We start from the raw sequence: 17,054 nt of genomic DNA on the forward strand, positions 1-17,054 counted from the left end.
GAGCCTGTGTGCCACAACTAGAGAGAAGTCCATGCACTGCAACAAAGAGCCTACACACTGTAATGAAAGATCCTGCACACTTCAACAAAGATCCCGTGTGCCACAACTAAGACCCAATGCAGCCAAAAATAAAATAAATAATAAATAAATCTTTAAAAAAATGTGAAATTACAAAAACCTTGTTAGTTTCGTTTTGAGTTCATGGGAAACTCACACAAAAATCCAGTTGATGTATAAATTCATTATTTGGATTGTTGTGCCCTACAATTTTCTGACAACATTTAAAGGGTTAAAATGGAAACAATTCTAAAGATACAGGGAGAATAGTACAATGTAATTATCAACTACCTGACCTTAGAACTAATTTTCCTAAATTATAGCCATAAGAATAGATATAGTCTCTGACCTTATAGCTAACAACTCATAAAAGAAAATAGATAGTTGACATTAAGGATAACCCAATAAAACTTCAGGTCAGACTTGGAGTATCAGTTTAAGAAATGAACATACTAACCTAGAATCCCTTGGGACAAATATTGTACCTTCTTTCCACTGTGGCAGAGGGAAGAATTCTAAAGAAAGAAGCTGTATCCTGAGCTTACAGAAGCTAAAATGACTCCATGGTAGACAGACTCTTAAGGTACCCCCATATGCCTGCCTCCTGGTTTTATGTGATTCCCTTCCCCTGAGTGTGGGTGGGACCTATGACTTGCTTATAATCAAAATAATATGACAAAGGTAATGGGAAGTTATATTTATGTGTACATTATGTGGTTATGTTACATGAGAATCTAGTGACTATCTTGTTGAAGCTCTTTCTCTCTCTTTCCCTTGCTGGATTTGACAAAATTAGCCATGTTGGGAGGCCCACATGGCAAGGAAGCAAGGCAGCCTTTAAGAGCTGAGGGTAGTCAGATGACAGGCAGTCAGATACAGAAGACTTCAGTCCTACAACCACAAGGAAGGTGATTTTGCCAAGCCCGAGTTACCTTGGAAGCAGATGCTTCCCTAGCCAAGTCTGAGCTGAGACTGTAGCCTTGACAACACCTTGATTATGGTCTTGTTGACACCATAAGAGAAACTGGTTACACTATGCCTGGACTCCAGGCCCAAAGTAATTGTGAAATGATAAATGTGTGTTGTAAAATACTGTTTATTTCAATATTGTTATGCAGCATTAGACAGCTAAGACAGCCCTAAAGCCAAGAGATCTATGTTCAAAATCTTGGCTCCACTACTTACTAAATCTGTGATCTTAGGCAAGTTCCCAGGTTCTTGTAATCAGCAATATGCATTGTTATGAAAAATAATGGATGTAAGTAAAAGCACATAGTTAATAAATAATACTTTTCATCTCACTGTCACTGGGATGGGAGTTTGTACAGACTGAAGCATATAAAGGTGCTATTCATACTATTTCATTAAATTTGGAACACTAGCCACACATTTTAAAACATAATGTCACTTTTTTAACTAAGATAGAAGCATACATGAAACCCAAGAGAAAAAAGAGAAGACTGTGCATATGCATAACAGAAAATAAAAGTGGGAGGGGCAACAGCTTATTCACAGTTATCACTGAGAATTTGTCATGAAGCAAAGGCCATTTCTTCCTGGTGTAAATAAAAGTGAACAAGCTAGCAAGTAAGGGAGGTCATATTACTGAGGTCAAAATGCTTATCAGCATTTACTTACTCTATCAGCTGGGCTAAATGATAAACTATAAACGCTAAGTGAATTATACTATATCCAATTCACAGGCACATGAAAATGATAAAGGTTCAGACTCTCAGAATACTGCAAGATTTTATTTTCAGACCATCAAACTGATGCAATTGAAATAAAGAAACAGACCATACCATACATTTTTTTAAAAATATAATGATTATAGAATGGCAGTTAAAAAATTGAGCCAGATCCCCTATTTCCTCCCACCGGGCAGCTGCTGTTCTCTCCACCTTAAGAAATCTTTTCTCTCAATTTAAACAAATCCCTATACAACCTTATTGAGTGATCCCATAAAGATCCCCTGCTCTCAAAGCTGATGAAAAATGACGTTCATCTAATGAAAGCACATTCAAGACCGAATGTCTATTATATGACATTGCTGTGTTAGTAAATGAAGAATTTTTGCTTCACAGCACAACTCCTCAAAAGAGTAGCTCATACTCCCTCTGCCACACCTCAACTTACATGTTTTTCAAAATATTCCAGTGAGGCTTTCAACCCGATGTCCCACCAGAAAAGTTTTTGTCTAGTTCTTATTAAGAGCCTCCACGTTCTTAAATTCGGTAGTTGGTTCTCAATCTTCAACTTTATCACCAACATTTCACATGGTTAATCACCCTCTCCTTCATATACCTCTTCTCACTTACCTTTCAGAATACCATATTTTTCTGACTTAGTTCACATCACTGTTTGCTCCCTCATGGTCTCCCCTGCTTATTCATACTTGTCTCCATGACTATTCTTTGTATATATTCTGCATTTTTTTTCTTTTTTGATTGTCTCATCCAGGCTTATATATACTCTTGACTCATGACTCCCAAATATAAATCTCCAGTCCAGATGTCTTTTTCCTCTTTTCTGGACCAAAAACACACATCCTAACTGCCTCCTCCACATCTCCACTCATATGTCGAATAAGCAAATCAAATTGAGATCTCATCATAATGAGCTTTGGATCTTCCCACACACATCTATGCCTATTCCTCATGGTGTCTTTCTCACATCAGAAAAAGGAAACTCCTTCTTTGCAATTTTTCCAGGAAGAAATTTTATTAGTCATTGTTGACTCACTGTCTCTCATGTCCCATATCCAGTTTCTGAGAAAATACTATTATATACAGAATATAACCAGATTTGACCTTTTTGCTTTACTACCTTTATTGTTATCAACTTGGTCTGTGTGAACATTATCTCTTGACCAGAGTACAGCAATAATGTCCCAAATGATCTTTCTGTTTCAGACCTTGCTCTGTCATAGTCCATTTTCAACACAATAGCCAGAGTTACCCTTCTAAAATATGTCACCTTACAACTTTCTAGTGGCTCCCAATCTCCCTGAAAATAAAAGCCAATTTCTTATATTATTCTAAAATGCCTGCTTTGATTCTGTTCTTTTAGCCACTAGCCTACAAACTATTTCTCCAATAGACTAAACACACTCCAAACTTAGTACATTTGCCTTATGTCCTCTACCTAGGATCTCCCTCTCCAGAAAGACACAAAATCTGCTCTTTTACTACCTTCTGCTTTGTACTCTAATGTTGCTTTTTCAATGAAGCCTTCTCTAATCACTCTATTTAATGACCTGACACACCATATACATGTCATTTATATTTTCCTATTCCCTCCAGCAAGCATCTCCCCACTCCAGATTAACTCCTGCATGATCCATTAGGAATTGTAGTTCTCTTAAGTAATGGATTTATTTTAAGCTTATAGATATTTTGAAATTTTTGGCTGGAAATAGCTCTTTTTTTTTTTCACTAGCTATCAGAAAGCTTAGATTTAAAAGCATACCTCATCACTGATGGGTGAATATATTATTGTAACATGCATTTTTTAGCCTCAGGTATTTTATCCCCATCTTTATTTTCTTCTTTTATCTCCATTCTCATTCATAATATTATATAATATTTTATACATTTAAAAAGTATCCAGAAGAACTGTGATATAAATATATGAAAACAATTAGACAAATGCATTGTTTCCTTTTCTTTTGTTGTTTTTCTTGGGGCTATGGCCCCAGATATGTTATTAGCCTTTACACAAAGCAAAATTATAATAAGTACAAAGCAATTAAAAGATCTTCTCAAATACTGTTATATGCCAAAGTCATCTTATTTTTTCACCTGCTCTAAGAATCAGTATTTAGTACAGCAAGATATATCTTGTATCTGTTCAGAGGTCTCTGTTAGAAATGTCCTTGCACTATGGGCTTGCACTATGTGTACAAAGAAACAGTTACTAAAACTTATCATCTCTTTCTGTGACCCAACAATTTTATTCCTAGGTTCAGAAGAGAAGTTCCTGTTCTTGTATATCAGAGGGTATGTGTGTACATGTGTGTATGGAACAAAGAGAGAGCCAAACATGGAGGAAAAACAACTTAACTCTGAGGTTTGAGGAAAATGAACGTGCACATACTCACATATTTATGTGCACTGACAGCGTTTTCTGTTTGGAACATAGAATTTAGCAATAGAATAAATTTAACACTGAGTAATATTTCTCTCCCATGTCTTTATAGTTGACCGGGAGCAGCCATTTTCAACAGCTTGGTCCGATATTCATGGACTCATCTGGGCATCTACCATAGTGTTAGCAATCAGAGAGCTCTGTCCTAGAATTGTGAACTTTAGTTCCAGAAAGAAAGGTCTGTTCTTTTTCATGTGGCTGCAGTTTAAATATAAAGCTCAGGTTTCCTCCTTTTGAAGAAATTTACTTTAAAGGAAAGGAAACAAAAGCTGATATGCACAGGAGGGTGTGATAGTAAACATACAACAGAACTAAGCAGTGTAGATGAGAAAGGAGGTCCTAAGAGTGTTTGAGACTGTAGTTTGTGTTATTCATTTTCAGGGCTAGGTTATTTCACAGGATAGTTCTTTCCACCTGACTCTCGTAACTTAGGCATATGTGTACTTATATACCCCCAAGGAAATATTTTAATATTTATGAAATAATTTAAAAATACTACTTTTGTAATGTACATTAAGCTAGAGGTTGTATATTTGTAAGTACATTTAGCTAACTTTATTTGAAAATTCATTTATACAATGCTATATGTCCACTAGTAATTATATGAGGAAAACCCAGTAAAATGAATGAGAGAAGTACATACTGAGCCACATTGGCTCAGTGAAGACTATTCACATTATACATAATTTATGTTCCTTACTCTCGGGCTAAGCACAGTTTGCTCGAACAATGATTCCAGTATAGCAAAGAAATAGAAGCTCATGGAACAGATGTTGGGAACTAATTGTACATGGTAAGTGTTTCTCATTTGCTTTGGGGATATTCAATGATAATCACTCCTCTACTACTCTTAAATTTTACATATTTTCCTCATTTCTGGTCTCCGCTTAACATTTGAGGTATGAATGAACATCACTGTGGCTTCTATTCCATTCCATTCCATTTTTAAACCACTTCTCCTTTACCTTCAAGCTAAATAACTCATCCAGTAATGAAAAACTCTAATATTAACAATATTAAATTCCTTCTAAGCCTTAAACCTATACCTGAACATGAAATGTTTTAATTATACCACACAATGAAGCTACATGTGTCACAGCTGATATATATACAAACACACATTGAGACAAATGCATATGGAGAGAGAGAGAGAGAGTAAAAGAGAGTGCTGACAAATGAAGAAACCTAAATTTCTTTTCGTTACAAATAAGTATTATGAGCTGTGAATGCCAGCATGGAATGGCAATGTGACTGAGAAAAGCATGAAAAGACATGAATGGAGTTCTTACTTCCTCATCATAATAGAGAAGATTCACGGTATGTTGCTAATCTCACTGTAACCTTAAAAGTTTTGACTTGGCAGAAATGGTATCTTACTGAGTGAAGGAGGAAACATCAGTCGGTAAAAATGAAGATATCTTTTATTTCTGTATAAAAAAAACTTTATAAAAAGTTTTTATTTTTTATATAAATAAAACTTTTAAAAATTTATAAAAATAGCTTTATAAAACAACTTTATAAAAATCTTAATCTTCCCTAGTTCTGTAATCTCACGTTTCCCAAATTGAGTTTTTTTAAATATAAAAAATAATGACAGCATACTAAGTCATTTCTCTTGTTCCTGTGTCCTTATAAAATGTAATGAGATGTCTATCAAAAAATTGCATTGTTGCAAAATGCGAAAGCTTCTGATCCAGCCAGAGTACAGCTAACACAAGTGTATCATAACTTTTTATCATCAATATGGGATTGAAATTCTTAAAATAAGTTTTAAGTTCTGAGAGCATTTTAATTAATAATTTAAGATGTTTGGCTCATTTCCATTTGAATTTAGACTGAGGCACTCTGAAAGCCTGGTTTAATCTGTATATTTAAAATGTATATAAAATCAGCCTCACTGCATGCAAACTGGGAGCCAACTCTCCGCTCTAATTACCCTAGAACTACAAAGTCAGAACAATTTTCTAAGTAGTCAACTTATAAAGTTACTGAATGGGGCAATATAACAACCTCCTTAACTGTTGTACTAAAAAGTTGAAATGCCTATCATTTGAACAGCTGTGTTTCTTATCTCAAGACCTTGGAGCAACATCCACCATTTGTGATCCACACAAGTGCCCCTTTCTTCATCAAGCTTTGCCTCATATATTCAGTATAAAGAGCTCTCTCACTTCTTTGAAGACACAAATAACCCATCAAAATGATTCTTAATGCTCTTATTACATACAAACCTAAACCTATTAATATGCATGTGATTTCAATTTCTAGGTTGTACGATTTTGATGGGCAGAGCTGTTTTGAAATTAGTTTTTGTATTCTTCATATCACCTAGTTTTATTACACTTGTACAGTATAGTTTAATGCATGTTCTAGAATGGGAAAACAAGTAAAGAGGAAGGAAGGGAATGGAGAGGAAGATGGCGGAAGAGTAAGACGCGGAGATCACCTTCCTCCCTACAGATATACCAGAAATACATCTACACGTGGAACAACTCCTACAGAACACCTACTGAAGGCTGGCAGAAGACCTCAGACCTCCCAAAAGGCAAGAAACTCCCCACGTACCTGGGTAGGGCAAAAGGAAAAAGAATAAACAGAGACAAAACAATAGGGACGGGACCTGCACCAGTGGGAGGGAGCCGTGAAGGAGGAAAAGTTTCCACACACTAGGAAGCCCCTTCGTGGGTGGAGACTGCGGGAGGCGGAGGGGGGGAGCTTCAAAGCCGCGGAGGAGAGCACAGCAACAGGGGTGCGGGGGACAAAGCGGAGAGATTCCCGCACAGAGGATCAGGGCCGACCGGCACTCACCAGCCCGAGAGGCTTGTCTGCTCCCCCGCCGGGCGGGCGGGTTTGGGAGCTGAGGCTTGGGCTTCGGTCAGAGTGCAGGGAGAGGACTGGGGTTGGTGGCTTGAACATAGCCTGAAGGGGTTAGTGCACCACGGCTAGCCGGGAGGGAGTCCGGGTAAAAGTCTGCACCTGCCGAAGAGGCAAGAGACTTTTTCTTCCCTCTTTGTTTCCTGGTGCGTGAGGAGAGAGGTTTAAGAACGCTGCTTAAAGGAGCTCCAGAGACCGGCGCGAGCTGCGGCTAAACGAGCGGACCCCAGAGACGGGCACAAGCCGCGGCTAAAAGCGCGGACCCCAGAGACGGGCAGGAGACGCTAAGGCTGCTGCTGCCGCCACCAAGGGGCCTGTGTGCCAGCACAGGCCACTCTCCACACCCCTCTTCCGCGGAGCCGGTGCAGCCCGCCACTGCCAGGGTCCCGGGATCCAGGGACAACTTCCCCGGGAGAACGCACGGCGGGCCTCAGGCTAGTGCAACGTCACGCTGGCCTTTGCCGCCGCAGGCCCGCCCCACACTCCGTGCCCCTCCCTCCCCGCCGGCCTGAGTGAGCCAGAGCCCCCGAATCAGCGGCTCCTTTAACCCCGTCCTGTCTGAGCAAAAAACAGACGCCCTCCAGCGACCTACATGCAGAGGCAGGGCCAAATCCAAAGATGAGCCCAGGTGAGCTGTGAGAACAAAGAAGAGAAAGGGAAATCTCTCCCAGCAGCCTCAGAAGCAGCGGATTAAAGCTCCACAATCAACTTGATATACCCTGCATCTGTGGAATACCTGAATAGACAACCAATCATCCCAAATTAAGGAAGTGGACTTTAGGAGCAAGATCTATGATTTTTTTCCCTTTTCCTCTTTTTGTGAATGTGTATGCTTCTGTGTGAGATCCTGTCTGTATAGTCTTGCTTCCACCAATTGTCCTAGGGTTCTATCCGTCCATGGTTTTTTTAAAAATTTTTTTCTTAATAATTTATTTTAATAACGTTATTATACTTTGCCTTCTTTCTTTCTTTCCTTCCTTCCCTCCTTTAGACAACGAATCATCCCAAATTGAGGAGGTGGTCTCTGAGAGCAAGATTTATGATTTTTCCCCCTTTACCTCTTTTAGTGAGGGTGTATGTGTATGCTTCTGTGTAAGATTTTGTCTGTATAGCTTTGCTTCCAACATTTGTCCTAAGGTTCTATCCATCCCTTTTTTTTTTCTAAATAAGAATTTTTTAATTCAATAACTTTATTACACTTTATTTTATTTTTACTGTATCTTCTTTCTTTTTTCCTTCTTTCCCTCCTTCCTTCCTTCCTCCCTCCCTCCTTTCTTTCCTTCTTGCCTTCTTTCCTTCTTTGCTTCTTTCTTTCTTTCTTCCTTCCTTCCTTCCTTCCCTCCTTTCCTTCTTTCTTTCCTCATACTTCTACTAATTCTCTCTACTTTTTCTCCCTTTTATTCTGAGCCGTGTGGATGAAAGGCTCTTGGTGCTCCAGCCAGGAGTCAGGGCTCTGCCTCTGAGGTAGGAGAGCCAACTTCAGGACATTGGTCAACAAGAGACCTCCCAGCTCCACATAATATCAAACGGCGAAAATCTCCCAGAGACCTCCATCTTAACACCAGCACCCAGCTTCACTCAACAACCAGCAAGCCATAGTGCCGGACAACCTATGCCAAACAACTAGCAAAACAGGAACACAACCCCACCCATTAGCAGAGAGGCTGCCTAAAATCATAACAAGTCCACAGACACCCCAAAACACACCACCAGACGTGAACCTGCCCACTAGAGAGACAAGATCCAGCCTCATCCACCACAACACCGGCACTAGTCCCCTCCACCAGGAAGCCTACACAACCCAGTGAACCAACCGTAGCCACTGGAGACAGACATCAAAAACAGCAGGAACTACGAACCTGCAGTCTGCAAAAAGGAGACCCCAAACACAGTAAGATAAGCAAAATGAGAAGACAGAAAAACACACAGCAGATAAAGGAGCAAGATAAAAATGCACCAGACCTAACAAATGAAGAGGAAATAGGCAGTCTACCTGAAAAAGAATTCAGAATAATGATAGTAAGGATGATCCGAAATCTTGGAAATAGAATGGACAAAATGCAAGAAACAGTTAACAAGGACCTAGAAGAAATAAGGATGAAACAAGCAATGATGAACAACACAATAAATGAAATTAAAAGTACTCTAGATGGGATCAATAGCAGAATAATTGAGGCAGAAGAATGGATAAGTGACCTGGAAAATAAAATAGTGGAAATAACTACTGCAGAGCAGAATAAAGAAAAAAGAATGAAAAGAACTGAGGACAGTCTCAGAGACCTCTGGGACAACATTAAACGCACCAACATTCGAATTATAGGGGTTCCAGAAGAAGAAGAGAAAAAGAAGGGACTGAGAAAATATTTGAAGAGATTACAGTTGAAAACTTCCCTAATATGGGAAAGGAAATAGTTAATCAAGTCCAGGAAGCACAGAGAGTCCCATACAGGATAAATCCAAGGAGAAATACGCCAAGACACATATTAATCAAACTGTCAAAAATTAAATACAAGGAAAGCATATTAAAAGCAGCAAGGGAGGGCTTCCCTGGTGGCGCAGTGGTTGAGAGTCCGCCTGCCGATGCAGGGGACACGGGTTTGTGCCCCGGTCCAGGAAGATCCCACATGCCGCGGAGCGGCTGGGCCCGTAAGCCATGGCCGATGAGCTTGCGCGTCCGGAGCCTGTGCTCCGCAACGGGAGAGGCCACAACAGTGAGAGGCCCGCGTACCGCAAAAAAAAAAAAAAAAAAAAAGCAGCAAGGGAAAAACAACAAATAACACATAAGGGAATCCCCATAAGGTTAACAGCTGATCTCTCAGCAGAAACCCTACAAGCTAGAAGGGAGTGGCAGAATATACTGAGAGTGATGAAGGAGAAAAACCTGCAGCCAAGACTACTCTACCCAGCAAGGATCTCATTCAGATTTGATGGAGAAATTTAAACCTTTACAGACAAGCAAAAGCTGAGAGAGTTCAGCACCATCAAACCAGCTTTACAACAAATGCTAAAGGAACTTCTCTAGACAAGAAACACAAGAGAAGGAAAAGACCTACAATAACAAACACAAAACAATTTAGAAAATGGGAATAGGAACATACATATCAATAATTACCTTAAATGTAAATGGACTAAATGCTCCCACCAAAAGACACAGATTGGCTGAATGGATACAAAAACAAGACCCTTATATATGCTGTCTACAAGAGACCCACTTCAGACCTAGAGACACATACAGACTGAAAGTAAGGGGATGGAAAAAGATATTCCATGCAAATGGAAACGAAAAGAAAGCTGGAGTAGCAATTCTCATATCAGACAAAATAGACTTTAAAATAAGGACTATTAGGAGAGACAAAGAAGGACACTACATAATGATCAAGGGATCAATCCAAGAAGAAGATATAACAATTGTAAATATTTACGCACCCAACGTAGGAGCACCTCAATACATAAGGCAAATACTAACAGCCATAAAAGGGGAAATCGACAGTAACACATTCATAGTAGGGGACTTAAACACCCCACTTTCACCCATGGACAGATCATCCAAAATGAAAATAAATAAGGAAACACAAGCTTTAAATGATACATTAAACAAGATGGACTTAATTGATATTTATAGGACACTCCATCCAAAAACAACAGAATACACATTTTTCTCAAGTGCTCATGGAACATTTTCCAGGATAGATCATATCTTGGGTCACAAATCAAGCCTTGGTAAATTTAAGAAAATTGAAATTGTATCAAGTATCTTTTCTGACCACAACGCCATGAGACTAGGTATCAATTACAGGAAAAGATCTGTAAAAAATACAAACACATGGAGGCTAAACAATACACTACTTAATAATGAAGTGATCACTGAAGAAATCAAAGAGGAAATAAAAAAATACCTAGAAACAAATGACAATGGAGACACAACGAACCAAAACCTATGGGATGCAGCAAAAGCAGTTCTAAGGGGGAAGTTTATAGCAATACAAGCCTACCTTAAGAAGCAGGAAACATCTCAAATAAACAACCTAACCTTGCACCTCAAGCAATTAGAGAAAGAAGAACAAAAAAACCCCAAAGCTAGCAGAAGGAAAGAAATCATAAAAATCAGATCAGAAATAAATGAAAAAGAAATGAAGAAAACTATAGCAAAGATCAATAAAACTAAAAGCTGGTTCTTTGAGAAGATAAACAAAATAGATAAACCACTAGCCAGACTCATCAAGAAAAAAAGGGAGAAGACTCAAATCAACAGAATTAGAAATGAAAAAGGAGAGGTAACAACTGACACTGCAGAAATAAAAAAGATCATGAGAGATTACTACAAGCAACTCTATGCCAATAAAATGGACAATCTGGATGAAATGGACAAATTCTTAGAAATGCACAACCTGCCAAGACTGAAGCAGGAAGAAATAGAAAATATGAAGAGAACAATCACAAGCACTGAAATTGAAACTGTGATTAAAAATCTTGCAACAAGCAAAAGCCCAGGACCAGATGGCTTCACAGGCGAATTCTATCAAACATTTAGAGAAGAGCTAACACCTATCCTTCTCAAACTCTTCCAAAATGTAGCAGAGGGAGGAACACTCCCAAATTCCTTCTACGAGGCCACCATCACCTTGATACCAAAACCAGACAAGGATGTCACAAAGAAAGAAAACTACAGGCCAATATCACTGATGAACATAGATGCAAAAATCCTCAACAAAATACTAGCAAACAGAATCCAACAGCACATTAAAAGGATCATACACCATGATCAAGTGGGGTTTATTCCAGGAATGCAAGGATTCTTCAATATACGCAAATCTATCAATGTGATAAACCATATTAACAAATTGAAGGAGAAAAACCATATGATCATCTCAATAGATGCAGAGAAAGCTTTTGACAAAATTCAACACCTATTTATGATAAAAACCCTGCAGAAAGTAGGCATAGAGGGAACTTTCCTCAACATAATAAAGGCCATATATGACAAACCCACAGCCAACATCATCCTCAATGGTGAAAAACTGAAAGCATTTCCACTAAGATCAGGAACAAGACAAGGTTGCCCACTCTCACCACTCTTATTCAACATAGTTTTGGAAGTTTTAGCCACAGCAATCAGAGCAGAAAAGGAAATAAAAGGAATCCAAATCGGAAAAGAAGAAGTAAAGCTGTCACTGTTTGCAGATGACATGATCCTATACATAGAGAATCCTAAAGATGCTACCAGAAAACTACTAGAGCTAATCAATGAATTTGGTAAAGTGGCAGGATACAAAATTAATGCACAGAAATCTCTGGCATTCCTATATACTAAAGATGAAAAATCTGAAAGTGAAATCAAGAAAACACTCCCATTTACCATTGCAACAAAAAGAATAAAATATCCAGGAATAAACCTACCTAAGGAGACAAAAGACCTGTATGCAGAAAATTATAAGACACTGATGAAAGAAATTAAAGATGATACAAATAGATTGAGAGATATACCATGTTCTTGGATTGGAAGAATCAACATTGTGAAAATGACTCTACTACCCAAAGCAATCTATAGATTCAATGCAATCCCTATCAAACTACCACTGGCATGTTTCACAGAACTAGAACAAAAAATTTCGCAATTTGTATGGAAACACAAAAGACCCCGAATAGCCAAAGCAATCTTGAGAACGAAAAAAGGAGCTGGAGGAATCAGGCTCCCTGACTTCAGACTATACTACAAAGCTACAGTAATCAAGACAGTATGGTACTGGCACAAAAACAGAAATATAGATCAATGGAACAGGATAGAAAGCCCAGAGATAAACCCACGCACATATGGACACCTTATCTTTGATAAAGGTGGCAGGAATGTACAGTGGAGAAAGGACAGCCTCTTCAATCAGTGGTGCTGGGAAAACTGGACAGATACATGTAAAAGTATGAGATTAGATCACTCCCTAACACCATACACAAAAATAAGCTCAAAATGGATTGAAGACCTAAATGTAAGGCCAGAAACTATCAAACTCTTAGAGGAAAACATAGGCAGAACACTCTATGACATAAATCACAGCAAGATCCTTTCTGACCCACCTCCTAGAGGAATGGAAATAAAAACAATAAACAAATGGGACCTAATGAAACTTCAAAGCTTTAGCACAGCAAAGGAAACCATAAACAAGACCAAAAAACAACCCTCAGAATGGGAGAAAATATTTGCAAATGAAGCAACCGACAAAGGATTAATCTCCAAAATTTACAAGCAGCTCATGCAGCTCAATATCAAAAAACAAACAACCCAATCCAAAAATGGGCAGAAGACCTAAATAGACATTTCTCCAAAGAAGATATACAGACTGCCAACAAACACATGAAAGAATGCTCAACATCATGAATCATTAGAGAAATGCAAATCAAAACTACAATGAGATATCATCTCACACCAGTCAGAATGGCCATCATCAAAAAATCTAGAAACAATAAATGCTGGAGAGGGTGTGGAGAAAAGGGAACACTCTTGCACTGCTGGTGGGAATGTGAATTGGTTCAGCCACTATGGAGAACAGTATGGAGGTTCCTCCATACGACCCAGGAATCCCACTGCTGGGCATATACCCTGAGAAAACCAAAATTCGAAAAGAGTCATGTACCAAAATGTTCATTGCAGCTCTATTTACAATAGCCCGGAGATGGAAACAACCTAAGTGCCCATCATCAGATGAATGGATAAAGAAGATGTGGCACATATATACAATGGAATATTACTCAGCCATAAAAAGAAACGAAATTGAGCTATTTGTAATGAGGTAGATAGACCTAGAGTCTGTCATACAGAGTGAAGTAAGTCAGAAAAAAAAAGACAAATACCGTATGCTAACACATATATATGGAATTTAAGAAAAAAAAATGTCATGAAGAACCTAGGAGTAAGGCAGGAATAAAGACGCAGACCTCCTAGAGAACGGACTTGAGGTTATGGGGAGGGGGAAGGGTGAGCTGTGACAGGGCTAGAGAGAGTCATGGACATATACACACTAACAAACGTAGTAAGGTAGATAGCTAGTGGGAAGCAGCCGCATGGCACAGGGATATTGGCTCGGTGCTTTGTGACAGCCTGGAGGGGTGGGATAGGGAGGGTGGGAGGGAGGGAGACGCAAGAGGGAAGACATATGGGAACATATGTATATGTATAACTGATTCACTTTGTTATAAAGCAGAAACTAACACACCATTGTAAAGCAATTATATCCCAATAAAGATGTTAAATAAATAAAAAAAAGAGGAAGGAAGGAAGGAAGGAAAGAAGAAAGGAAGGAAGGGAGGGAGGGAGGAAGGAAGAAGTAGGCAGAGGAAAGAAGGATTTTTTAAAAAAGGAAATAAAAATATGGATAAGCAAGTCTAGAACCTTGATATACTACAGCTCAGCAACAGAACACAGGTGCAGCAAACAATGATAACAAATGAACAGATTATAAAGAAAATTTTTTTTAAATATATAATAATTTTGCCATAATTTTAGCCTGTGTAGAAACTAAGTCTGGTGTTAAGGCACAGATTACTGCCATAAATTACATTCATCTTTACATTCTTATTTCAATATATGATATTACAATATATATTACATTATATGAAATGCATAGTTCTTAGAAGATACACAAATAAAAGGAAAAAAATGCTTTTCACTTTTTGGTGACTATCACAGACACAGATATATTGGAGGATATGGTTATACAAAATATACTGCCTTATGTTTTCTATCTTTTAATAATATATGAATACCCCACTTTCAATGCATGTAATTATGCTTAGGATGTGATTCATTAAGTCCCTTAAGGATACCTAAAACCTTTTAGCATATAAATGTTCAACCTAATACCTTTTAGCATATAAATGCATATAAATGGCTATAGATGGATTATATGAAAGTGTGTATGTGTGTGTGTGTGTGTGTGTGTGTGTGTGTGTGTGTGTGTGTGTGTGTGGAGAGAGGGGTCATTTTTAAAAAGGCTCTTACTGAGCCAATATATATATTTAGTATTTTCCTGCTGAGAGAGCAATTGTATTAACACAGACTTCACATTTCATTCTCTTTTAGCACTGTTCTTTTGGTACATCTGATTTTCATTCTGAAAGTCAGTGTCCCTATTAGAAGTTGACATGAAATATGTGGGGAAAAGCCACTTTTTAAATTCTTGAAATTAATGTACAAAGTAAGAAAAAGCAGGGATATATCTTGAAATATTTTTCATGTCAAACACAGATATATCCTAATAAAATGTAAGCATTAAGGAATACTTAGACTGATGTTCAGGGCTCAAAATATGATTTTAATTAAAAGAAAATTTGAATCCAAGTATGGTTATGACAGGCCTCTTTTACAGTATGTTCTTTTCATATATTCCCATAGTGGAAGATGCCCATACAAATAAAAGTTGAAGGAAAGAATTTATGCACTATTTTCTTTTGCCACATTATTTTTCTTACATATTTTTAAATAATTTTATTCTCAATATTGTGTGTATCTTTGCATTCCTCAATAATTGCTTCTGAATCACAAAGAAAAGTCAAACTGACCAAGATAGCTTTAATATACCTATTTCCCCCAGGATAAGTAAACCCTAGACACATTTCTTCCTAACTGCAGATCCCTGATCTCCCTTTTCTTAAGAGTGTTTACTTTAGAAAAACTTTCCATTGTGAATTCTTTCTCTGCCTCTTTGACATGTAAATTTTATCTTAGAGCATCTTACCAGTTTTACAATGCAGGAAAATCTTTCTTGAGGACCTAGTAGCCAATCTTTTGAAATATAATCATCAAGAAAGACAGTGCCCCTCTCTCCTAGTCTTGTGGGAAGATAGGAACCTAACTCCTAAAGACAACAGTTAGCAAACAGAGTGACCTAATCACATGCAACGCCTCCCCCCAACTTTCTTCAGTAATTTCACACTACTTAAATCCCATAGTGTAAAAAACAAAAACCAAAAAACCCCCCAAAAAGCCCTCTTGTCTTGTTTCAAAAGAGCTGAGTTACATGTAACTACATAAACATAATTTTAAATTGAAAACAATGTTTTCCATGGACCCAGAGTCTAAAACAAATGACACAATATTTAAATAAAAACTTAAGAAAGACCATGGGAATATTATAAATATATATAACAAAATTGTATTTTTTTTCTGTCCAATGGTCACTCACAATACATTTGCAATAATGGTAAATATGGGTCAGTGAAATTTCTTGCCAGCTTGAAGATTCTTTGTGTATCTGCATGGGTGGTGTAAAGGGTTTATGAGAAAAATATTTGGTATATTTCAATATGAAAACTTTTCCACTATGTGAATCTTAAAAATCTTATTTTGAAATGGCAAGCCTATATCCCCTGTCAAAGTAAATTGACGCCTAAAAATATAGCTTGGCAAAAGCAAACAGTGCAAAGTGAATAAAGAAAATGTTATTATAAAGCCACATTAACTATAGATTAAAAGAGATTTAAAAGGCAAAAAAAAAAAAGAAAATGCTTTCCCTTAAAGAGATGAATATATTTTCATCATGTCATATATATCATAAAAGATGACTATATAAGTAATCCTTGGTTAAAATCAAAATTTTGATCAATATACAATTAGGCTATGGATATGCATCAGACATTAATATTCTGAATAATATGTATTATTCCAGCTCCTTCAATAAGGCTGCAGTAGGAATCTAATACAATTTGCTATTCTTGCAGAGTAAAATTAATAAAAATAATTACTTATTCATCAAAGTATTATTCCCATGACAAAGACTGCATGAAAACAAACAAACAAAATTGCATTTGATTCCACATTTCTTCCAGGTATCTGCCAGAAAAAAAAAATCACGAAAAATAAAAAATGAGAGAGAGAAAACACGTCCCACACAAATAAAAGTGAGTTAAATCCTCCATCTATTTTTATAGAGATTATGTATTTATTTTTCAAGTTTGTAGTGAATGTAATGGCTATACACAGGGAATAT

At 37.6% G+C, this 17,054-nt stretch overlaps 1 protein-coding gene across 8 annotated transcripts in view; it reads right to left on the reverse strand.

Moving 5' to 3' along the window:
• The window catches only part of PCDH15 (protocadherin related 15), a 727,135-nt gene that overhangs the window by 468,963 nt on the left and 241,118 nt on the right, over window positions 1–17,054 (reverse strand). The window lies entirely within an intron of this gene.

This window comes from Tursiops truncatus, chromosome 16 (assembly GCF_011762595.2).
Source record: "Tursiops truncatus isolate mTurTru1 chromosome 16, mTurTru1.mat.Y, whole genome shotgun sequence".
NCBI lineage: Eukaryota > Metazoa > Chordata > Mammalia > Artiodactyla > Delphinidae > Tursiops > Tursiops truncatus.